Genomic DNA, 10,771 nt, shown 5'->3' with positions numbered 1-10,771 from the left:
GCTGAGGCCTTTGGAGGTAATTAGGATTAGGTTAGATCATAAGGGTAGGGCCCTCATGATGAAATTAGTGGCTTTATAACAAGATGAAGAGAGAGAGAGAGAGAGAGAGTGTGTGTGTATGTGTGTGTGCGCACACACATACCAAGAAAAGGCCATATGAGGACATAGTGAGAAGTCAGCCATCTGCAAGCCAGGAAGAAAGCTCTCACCGGGAACCAGCCAGCCAGCACCCTGATCTTGGACTTCCCAGCCAACTGTGAGAAATAAAGTCTCTGTTAGTTAAGCCACCCAGTCTATAGTATTTTGTTGTGGAAGCCCGAACAGACTAAGGTATTGGCAAATAAGACTTAAAATTGCATAGACACAGTCAGGACAGTTGAGTGGGAAGGGGTAGTGGACAGAATTTTTTCCTGGAAATAGCCCCTGTGTGAGCGTCTTTTCAGAGCTCCCGTCTGGAGAAGCTCAGAGTGGGCAGCCCACCCCAGCAGCAGACAGCAACCTGAGCCAATGCTCTCCAGCTGCCTTTGGCAGGACGTGGACTAAGATGCCCTAGAAACTTGGACATATGGGAAAAAATGAGGTCTTCTGAGAATAAAGATAAATTAAAATGCATTGCAATCGATATGTAGGAGAAAACCAAGAGATGGTAATTGAATGCGTCATAGAGGAGTTTAGGAACAACCAAATATTCCATAAAAGAAATCTGGAGTAATCCCTAGGAGACAGGCTGGAAGTGGTTGTAATTCTCTACATGGAAAGCTAATCACTATGCTTGCCCTGTCTAAATTTACATTGGTGGGGAGGAAGGAGATGGTCAACCCTTAACATAGAAAAGGAAAGAAAGTCTTCAGGGCCAGAAGAAATCAGGAGAATTCAGTTTCATAATGCTTTTCATCCATGAGGGAGGTTCTGAACCCAGAGTTTATTGAAACTAGCCTTCATGGGCATCCAAACGCACCCTGAAATTTCATTCACTCATTTATTCATTCATTCACTGAGCAAACATTTCTCAAATATCAATCATGTGCTATTCACTGAGCCAGGTATTGTGTATACATATCATGAGCCTACTGCTTATGTTTATGATGTGTGTAACAGGGTGTGTGTATTTGCCTTTTCTGAGAAGTTCCACACCTTTAATCAGATTTTCAAATGGTTAAGAGCCACAGATCGATGGGCAAATTAGCTCACTCTCTTTGATTACTATGATCCAGGAAACATCTGCTCCTTTATTACTTGTGAAGGTTTTTTTCTAGTGCCCTAGTTAGTCTGTAAAATGTACCAGGCAGACAGCAGAAATCCTGAGATCCCAATCTTTGGAGTAAGATGAAAGGAATGTATAACCCTGAGAACAAAGGTGCTTAAAGTAAAATTATTTAAATTTTTCTCCTAAAGAAACACCCAGTGATTAGCACCTTGTGGTTTCCTAAAAGGAAAATGCTCATAACTACAAGATTAAGTTGCCTTTATTCTGACCCATAAGTATTACTCATGTCATAAACAAGAGGTCTATTTCTCACAGAGACATTTTATAATGTAGAGCAGCTCCTGGCAAGCAGGATAGACAGCCTAATTTCAGCCAGAAACATTGGTAAAACTTAATGGTATGGACCCCCAAACTTGTTGATCACATTCTCCAAATGAAAAGCCAAATAAAAAACAAAAAGAAGTTGTTAAAGAGTATGGTAGAGGGAGAGTGTGGTAGCAAACCTTGAGAAGTGAATGCAGTTCTAAGGTGGTTCCTTTAACAAAATGTAATTTGGATAATTGGATGTGATCATTTTTTTTTTAAGCTAGAGCAATCAACAGTTTTTCTCTATTCCTATCCTGCCTGCAGGCCTCAATTCTGAGCAGTATTGTTTGGTGAAAACATTTTGGCAGCTACCGTATATTGTAGGCTTAAACAGGTTTTTAATCATCCCAGACGGGGGACATTTTATTTCAAACTAGGAGCAGGCTATGAAATGAGAGACTCATTAGGAATAAAAACAGATGAGGTCCAATTAAACTAACTGTTCTCTGGCAAACCCCCGGTGTCTTGGAGGGTAACTTTGTTTAACTAAGGCTTATAGAACAAACAAGCAAGCGTCAGGTGTCATTATGGAAAAGCAAATCAAGACATGATTCCCAATTGCTTTCTCAGTCAGATGACTTCTCCTTTACTGTCGCTTGGGACTGTTCAAAATCAGGGCCTCCCTTTGGCACCACTGTTTTCTTCTGAGATAATTACTGAAGAGTGTTGGGGCACCATTAAGTTCAGATCTCTCCATTAGTCTTCAGAGCCTGGTTGCATTGTGATTACATTTCTTTTACTTGCTTTACTTTCAAAACGACTTTTTCCAGACCCCAGAACATGGACTCTGTCGGTCCCAGGATCAGTCCCTGCCAGTTCCTTCTCCTTTGGGGATAACTTCTTGCCATACAGGTTCTGCAACGTATGGGGGAAACTTAGTTCTCCACGCCATCAGGAGAACTAAGTTTCCCTGCTGATCCTTCTCAAAAGAGTGACAAAACCAGCTGCCCATTAGATTCACCTGGGGAGCTTAGAAAACTACCAATGTTTAAACTCCACACCCAGACCTTCTGATTTTAATTGTTCAGGGATTTTTTATTTAATTTTTATTTGTATTTATTATAAATTCCTGTAGTGATTCTAATGGGCAGCCAGGGCTGAGAGCCACTGACTTAAACAGTGTACCTTCCACCTCATTCATCAAGAGAGCTGGGAAAGCCAGACAGGCGCTGCCAGGAAATTCACTTGGAGCATTTTCAGTGGCATTGTCCTTAAGAACAGGGAGAAGAGCTTGTTGCAAGGCTAACTCATTTCCAGGTGCTGCATTTTGTTGAACTATCCCGTCATCCCCATTCTGAATGCTGTTAGCTCAGCCATCACAGAATACCCGAAAATGCCATGCTCCTTCATACCTCCATGCCATTTCACATGCTGTCCTTTCCCAGGATGGTACGTACCCACCCACTCCCTGCCCATGTCCCAGGCAAAATCCTCCTTCTCCTTCAAGACCCAGCTCAACCCCCACTCCTTCCCTGGCACACTCATTCTACCCACAACAAAATTCCATTCTTCCACGCTTCTGCAGAATCTTGAACACATCTCCATCATAGCTCTTGAAATATAACGCCATCGTCATTTGACATATCTGTTTCCCCATTAGATTATGGGCCCTTGAAGGGAGACTCTGAGGGCTTACAACAGGGAGTGTCAGATTTGAAAGTTGGTCGAGAGCAAGCTTCTTCCTATCTTGGCCCTTCCTTCACACAGTGGGTTGTCATATAAGAGTAGGAAGAAATCCAAACGTCACTTCCTGAAAGAAACCTGCAAGAAGCACCTCCCCAATCTGTCTCTATCACCTTGCCCTATTTTATATTCTTTGTGGCATTTATCGAGCATAGAAATCTCCTTTATCTACTTGTTTACTTTTGTGTCCATCTCCAGCCTCTGGAAGGCAAGCTTCTTGAGGGCAGATGCCCCTCTATCCTGTCTACTGTTAGACACCAGGACCTAGAATAGTGTCTGCACCAACATGGTGGATGGTAAATAAATATTTGTTCTTGACTAGCTTTCAAATCAGATAGACATGGGTTTAAATCCTGGTTCTGTTAATTCCAGTTTGTATCCTAGGCAAGATTCGTAACCTCTCTATGCCTCAATCATTTTAAGGCTCTTTATTGCTGGCATATTAATATAACCACTTCTAAGGGGAAAAAATAAACACTATATTCAATGAGCAGATCAGCTAAAAGATACATGAAAATTCCAGAAAAATTAAAATGTCAGGGGAAATAGCATGTTTTAGAATCACACTAATTCACAATAACTATTCACAATAATTGGATAATATTTCCCTGGCAGAGCGGCTGCTGTGATTAAAAAGGAGGTTATCTGAGGCACCTGGCAAGGACCTGTTCTCTCTCTTTCACTGTGTCCAAAATCACTCTATATTCAAACCATGCAAGATACTGGATTCCAGCTCCCTCAAATTTAATCATTCCATTTTCAAATAAAGTTGTGTCAAACCATATTCAAAGTCAAATTCATCAAATTTGTCTCACTGTTCAGCATAATTTGGGAGCCCATTTGGTCTGAGCTCTCAGTCAAGTTATATATTGAAAATAATTTATATATATATACATACACACATATATATTTATAAACACACATATATGCTTACACACTATGTTTTAAGGAAGTTTATTTAATAAATAAATATTAAATATAAATTCTTTTAACCATCCATGTATTAATTGGTCAGAGCTGAAGCAATTAAAGCCTTCCATGATTCGGTCTTTTGGTATTCACTCAGAAAACACTTGAACAAACAAGAAAAAGTGGAAAGGGCCCAAGGATTACTGGTTAGTTTTATCTGTCATATATGTATTACCAAAGACTATGTTCCCCTGGTTATTAGAGAGCTTGCCAAATCAGAGGAAGCATGTGGCTAGCTTTGCCTCTGAATGAGAGTGAGGCACTCCATGTGGCCAGACAGGTGTCAGAAGAAACTCATTAAGTCTTTCCAGACATCTGATCTGCAGCTAACATTATAATCTGGAACCCCCTGGTGTTTTACAAGGAACCTCCAGCTGTAATACAGAATTAACTCCCATAAAAGTAGCATGTTTAATATGAAAAGATCTATACTTTTTTTCTTCACGTGAGTTAACAAGATTTCTTTAAGCCAGAGCCAAATAACACCTTGTTGATCCCTCCACTTTCAGAGATGTCCCATTAATCGTCCCATCTTTCTCTTCTTTAACTTCTTTTTCTCTGCTGGCTCTTCAATATGTTTTTATTTTATGCTTAAATCACTCCATTCCCACATTGTCCCCCTCCTTTAACATTTTTTAAACCCTTAAAACAGAAACACTTCTGTTCTCAGTTCTATGTCTGACATCTCCATGCAATTGAATTTCCATCCATACTGCTCTTCTGGACCAATGACACCCATATTGCAAGAATGAAATCAATTTTTACTTCAATGAGACTCTATGCATTTAAACTTAATTGTGACTCACTAAGTATAAAAATTGTTTTTTTTTTGCTTTTTGACACAAGACTTTTCAACTTCTCTGTTGTCTCTCCATAACAATTGTTGAGGGTCATCCTCTTCTGTAATGTTCTCCAGGACTCTGACTTTGGCCATGCTACCCTCTTGCCTTGGGCAGTCTCTTACATTAGTGTTTTTGGCCACAGGCCAAATGTGTTGACTTTCTCTCCAGTATATTTCTACGGTGATGATCCAGTGATGCAGCGACCTCAATACTGGGTTTACTGTTTCCACATGGCCAAGTGTATTCCTCCTTGTTCTCCCTGTCTCATCACCATTCATCAGGTACCCAAGCTAGAAATCTGAGATTCACCCTTCTACCCTCTCCTTTCTTGTTTAATCAATCACTAAGTCCTGGTCATTTTACATCTCAAAAAATCTTCTGACTCTTCCCTCTCTACTTTATTGCTAGTAGAATTGACCTTGCACAGGCTTTACCTTCTTCTGCCTGGAATATTATAAGTATAGCTGGTCTCACTATCTTCAGTCTTGGATTCTCCTACCTCCCTCCTTTCCCCACCCTTTAAGTAGGTGTTTCATAGTCCACTCTGTAGCCACGGGGAGCTGAAATACAAATCTGACCATGTCATTCTCCTGTATAAATTCTTTAGTAGCTCTTTATGAATTTTAAATACCTTAGAATTACATATTCAGCCCTGTATGACCTGTCCACTCCATATCTCTCCAGCCTCATTTCCAACTACTTCCTGATTTGCACTTTTTAATTCTCAGTACTATATAATTTTCTAATCGTTCCCCAAACACATCATTTAGTTTGAGAACCCCATACCTTTGCTTAGGCTGTTGTCTCTGCCCAGAATTATCATCCTGACTTTACTAGCTTGAATAATCCTTGCTTATCTTTTAAGACTCTGTCACATCACATCTTCCTTATAAACCTCCCTTGAACATGGATGTATAGATATGTGGCTGCTCCTAAAAAAGGAATATTCAGTTTGATTTAATTAAACAATATCAGCAATAGCACCAACTCAGGTGGGCAGTAAGCTACATTCTGATCACCTCCCTGCCGCTAACTATCTATGTGACCTTGGACAAATCACTTGACTGCTCTGGTTCTAAATTGCCTTTTGCCTATAATGACCTTTTTGAGCTAGAAGCTCTGAAGTTCTCTCCAGCTTCCATTTCCTGCACCTTTTCACCAGGGATGAAACATCTCAGAGTTGTCAATAAATCAGCAGTTTAGTACAACTACAAGCCTTGTTTATTGATCACTCTTAGGTAAAGTGGCTTTTATATGAAGTCAATATATGTGTTAAATTTATTCAAAGTAATTGCTTTATATGCCTAAAGGAAACAAATGGTCTGGTCTGCCTAGACTCACCTTGTAGACTGCAGAGGTCTTTTGTTTTTCCTTCCATTGATCAAAGACACCAGTTCTGGGAAGATAGACCTTGGCAAAGGGGAAGGAGCATGGATTTTTGAGGTCAGATCTGGATTCAAATCCTGGCACTTGTCATTTACTTTCTTCATGACATTAGGGAAGTTACAGAACCTCTTGAGTTTTCTTCAGTACTAAAATCGGAATAATTACTACTAGAGGACATCAATAGGTCAGACATATGTCAAACTCCTGACACAGCGCTTGACACACAGGAGGTGCTCAGATAATATTATTATTATTATTTTCATCATTATCCTCATCATCATTACCATTATCAATTTTATCATTACACTAGCTAGAAGAGAGAAGTTCAGTCAGGTAACGATAGCCAAATCTTTCGTTATGTGGGAGACATTTATACCAGCATCAAGTAACCACAAGATGCTCTGATGTTAGGTTAAGAAGTAATTCAAGGATGTGAATTCAACTCCTTTACAGACAAGGGTCATGAAAGCCAGAAAAGTTAAATGATTTATCCCAAAATAATTGAACCCCATTCTTCTGGGTTAAAGTTTAAGCTCTTCCCTTTAGTTTATGCTTCTCATACTTTAGCTTACATCACAATCAAAGAGCTTGTAAAACACAGATTGCTGTGCCCGACCACATAGATTCTGATTTAGTAGTTCTGGGGTAGGCTCAATAATTTACATTTTTAACCAGCTCCCAGGTATTGCTGATGCTGCCCTTTGAGTAGCACTGCTGTAGACAACTCTGCTCTAAACGGGCTAGGAGCAGTTCTTGACTTTCTTAAATACCTCACTCTCAGGAAGTGACCAAGAGGGAAAATGAGGCCACATGTCTTGATTATTCCCTACCAGGTTCTGTATAGGATACAGCACTGCCAATGAATGGAGTATGAGCTATTCTCCCATTCTTGCCTTTTCCTACTACACTCTTAGACGGGGAGCATTAGGTTTCAGAAAAACATACTCCCCAGATTTATTTTATAAAAATTACTTGAAAACACCAATTTGCAAAGGTACATGCACCCCTGTGTTCATTGCAGCGTTATTCACAATAGCCAAGACTTGGAAGCAACCTAAGTGCCCATCAAGGGACAAATGGATAAAGAAGATGTGGTATATATACACAATGGAATACTACTCAGCCATAAGAAACGATGAAATCCAGGCATTTGTGACAACATGGATGGACATTGAGGGTATAATGCAAAGTGAAATAAGTCAGAGGGAGAAGGTCAAATACCGTATGATTTCCTTCATTAAGTAGTAGATAATAACAACAATAAACAAACACATAGGGACAGAGATTGGATTGGTGGTTACCAGAGGGGAAGGGGGGAGGGAGGAGGGTGAAAGGGATAATTCGGTACATGTGTGGTGATGGGTTGTAATTAGTATTTTGGTGGTGAACATGATGTAGTCCATGCAGAAATTGAAGTACAATGATGTACACCTGAAATTTTTACAATGTTATAAACCAATGTAACTGCAATAAACAAAAAATTTATTAAAAAAAAATTACAGTTTGTTTTGGCTGACGTGTTTATAATCATTTTTGGAGTTTGCAGATGCACATTGAAATCTGCAGTGTCTGAGATGAGAAACCGGCTCTGGGGCTCATCATTTACTTCTGTGCAACAGAAAACCTAGCAGCTTTTGTACTTCGGTGGTGGGAGAAATTACAACAGGACCAAATGCTATCTGGAAAGATGATACGCAGAATGTGTTGAGGAATTGAGCATTGCCACCTATTTATCTCCTCCGAGAAGAGAGAAACAGATTACATCCCCAAAGTTCATTTGTTAAGTTGGCAGTTAAGCACTCCCGGCTCATATTTCCATAGAAACAATCATGCTCTTTCCAGCTGGCTGCATTATGCGTTACAAAGGGTGTTAATGAACTTACCTGGAAACCAAATTATCATTTGTAAAATAATTTCTGAGGAAAAATGTCTTCTACTTTGAGGCAAGAAGGAAAGAGTGGTTCAAAGAACAAACAAGAAGTATTTCTTGGAGAAAGAGGTGCTGAAGCAGATTAGGTTCGATAGCATCAACAAATTCTATGCAAAAACAAAAACATTTTAAACCTCTCCCAGTTTCCTTATCTGCTAAGAGCAGATAATATACTCTTCACAGAGTCCTTGTGAAAGTTAAACGGGACAATATTTGTGAAGACTCTCCGCTACCATATCTCAAACAAAGTAGGCACTCAATAAATTACTGTTGTCGTTTCTTAAGGAGCAAACATTCTCTGACTTCTATTTCTTCACTTCCATTCCTTTTTCACCCACAGAACCATGGTCACTGAAGAAGGAAGAGAAAGGAGGAAGGATGGCACTTCAAATCCCACCTTCCTCAATTATGTGGAGCAATTCTGCTCGCAGAGTTCAAACCCAAAATTTTATGCCCAAATCTATCTCAGTGCTCAAAAAAAAGTTAAGAGCTCTTCATTTCAGGATCCACCTGCCTCAACAGGCAGATTAGTGACCTTTTTTATGTCACTGAAACATTTTTTGAACTTTAGTTGTTACATTTTCAGTTTTGTCGTAAGCAATTTATGAAACAATTTCCCAGTGTTTTCTCCTAGAGGAAACCTGAATTTTTTTTGTTTACTTTCATTTATATTACATTTAAATACTAAGCATTTAAGGATGATGTACTACATCTATTTGTATTAATTAGGGGGAAAACCGTATGAACGTTTGAGCTTTGAGTATATATTTCAGCAACGTTCAACTCATTATCTAGCATCTACTAGATTTCAAGTTTGTTCTCCGTGCTGAAGATTGTGAATGAAGCTGACAAAAATTCTGTCTAATGGCATTTAGAGTCAAGTGGGGCAAACAAGATAAAGAAAGAAAATATATAGTCTGTGTGATAGTGGTAATTGCTATGAAGAATAAGAGAGTTTGGAAGAGGTGAGGGAGAATTAGGAGTGAAAGAATGTAATTTTGGATAAGGCAGATTTGGATTATTATCAACCAAATTGATAATGGAATACTAACCTGACATTGTCAATGGGGTGAGTTGTGTAGAAATCTGGGTAAAAATTGGTCCAGGTAGAGGAAACCCCAAGTGCAAAGGCCCTGATCAGAAGCATGCCTGGCATGATCAAGGCACATGGAGGAGACCAGTGTGGCTGGAGCAAGTAAGGGAGAAGTAACAAGACAGAAAATCAGAAACTTACCATAAAAGGCTCATGCCCCATTCAAAATGAGTTTTTACTCTTAGAAAAATGAGAACTGTTGGAAGATTTTGAGCAGAGGAGTCACATGAGTCAACCTATGTTTTAAAAGGTTTACTCTGGCTGCTTTTTCTACAAAATAGAATATGGGAAGGCAAGGGCAGAAGCCGAGAAATGACTTAGAAGACAAAAGTCAGGAAGGGCGCCTTAGATCTCTGTCACCACTCTTGTCCTGGCACACTTGGTTCTTCCTGCTCACAGAACATTGATTCCTTACTCTTGTCTCTCTCTCTCTCTGTACATCTCTCTTCCTTGAATATCTCATCTACTCTTGTCACTTCAACTATCACTTTTATATGGATAGGTCCCAGATTTTTATCTCTAGCTCTGGCCTCTCTCCAAAGGTATGGCTTCACATTTTAAATTATCAACTGAGAAGCTCTGCTTGGATTCCCTGCTGGTTACTCAAACACAACTCTATCAAAATGTCCGTTATCTTCACCTCCCTATGTGTTCCTGTTTCCAATTTCTCCAGGGATGACTTGGAGTGGCATTTATTCATTCAACAAAGAGTTATGACAAGCCTCTAACTGCCAAGCACTCTTGTAGGTACTGGAGATAATGTGACAAACAGGTTAGTAAAGGACCTTACCACGAGCATTTCTATGCATGTGGAAGAAGATAGGAAATGAATGGGCTAACAAACATGTAAAAACAATAAGTTCAGGAGAGTGGTGATTGCCATGGAGACAATAAAGCACAGCAATTTGATAGACAGTAATTGGGCAGTGGTGACAGGAGACAGAATATTTCTGATAGGGTGGTCAGAGAAGGCCTCTCTGAGAAGACAGCATTTGAGTCTAGAACTGAGTGATGAGAAAGAGCAAGAAATAAGGAGACAGCCTTGAGGGAAAGAGCATTCCACACAGAGAGATCACAGGGGACAAAGGCCTCAGGCGGGGATAATCTTGGTTTGTTAAAAGAATTGAAAGACTACAGGAGGACAGAACTGTGTTTGTGGGAGGAGGGTTTGGAGGATGAAATTGGTCTCGGTTGAGATCAAAGAGAGGCCAGTACATGGTGAAGAGTTTGAATATTATCCCCAGTGTAATGGACACGATTGGAAGGCCGTAAGCAGGGGAGTTTTGTGAAAAATA

Source organism: Ceratotherium simum, chromosome 8 (assembly GCF_057802395.1).
Source record: "Ceratotherium simum simum isolate JZ-2026a chromosome 8, ASM5780239v1, whole genome shotgun sequence".
NCBI classification, from domain to species: Eukaryota; Metazoa; Chordata; class Mammalia; order Perissodactyla; family Rhinocerotidae; genus Ceratotherium; species Ceratotherium simum.
Note: the sequence above shows the minus strand (reverse complement) of the source record.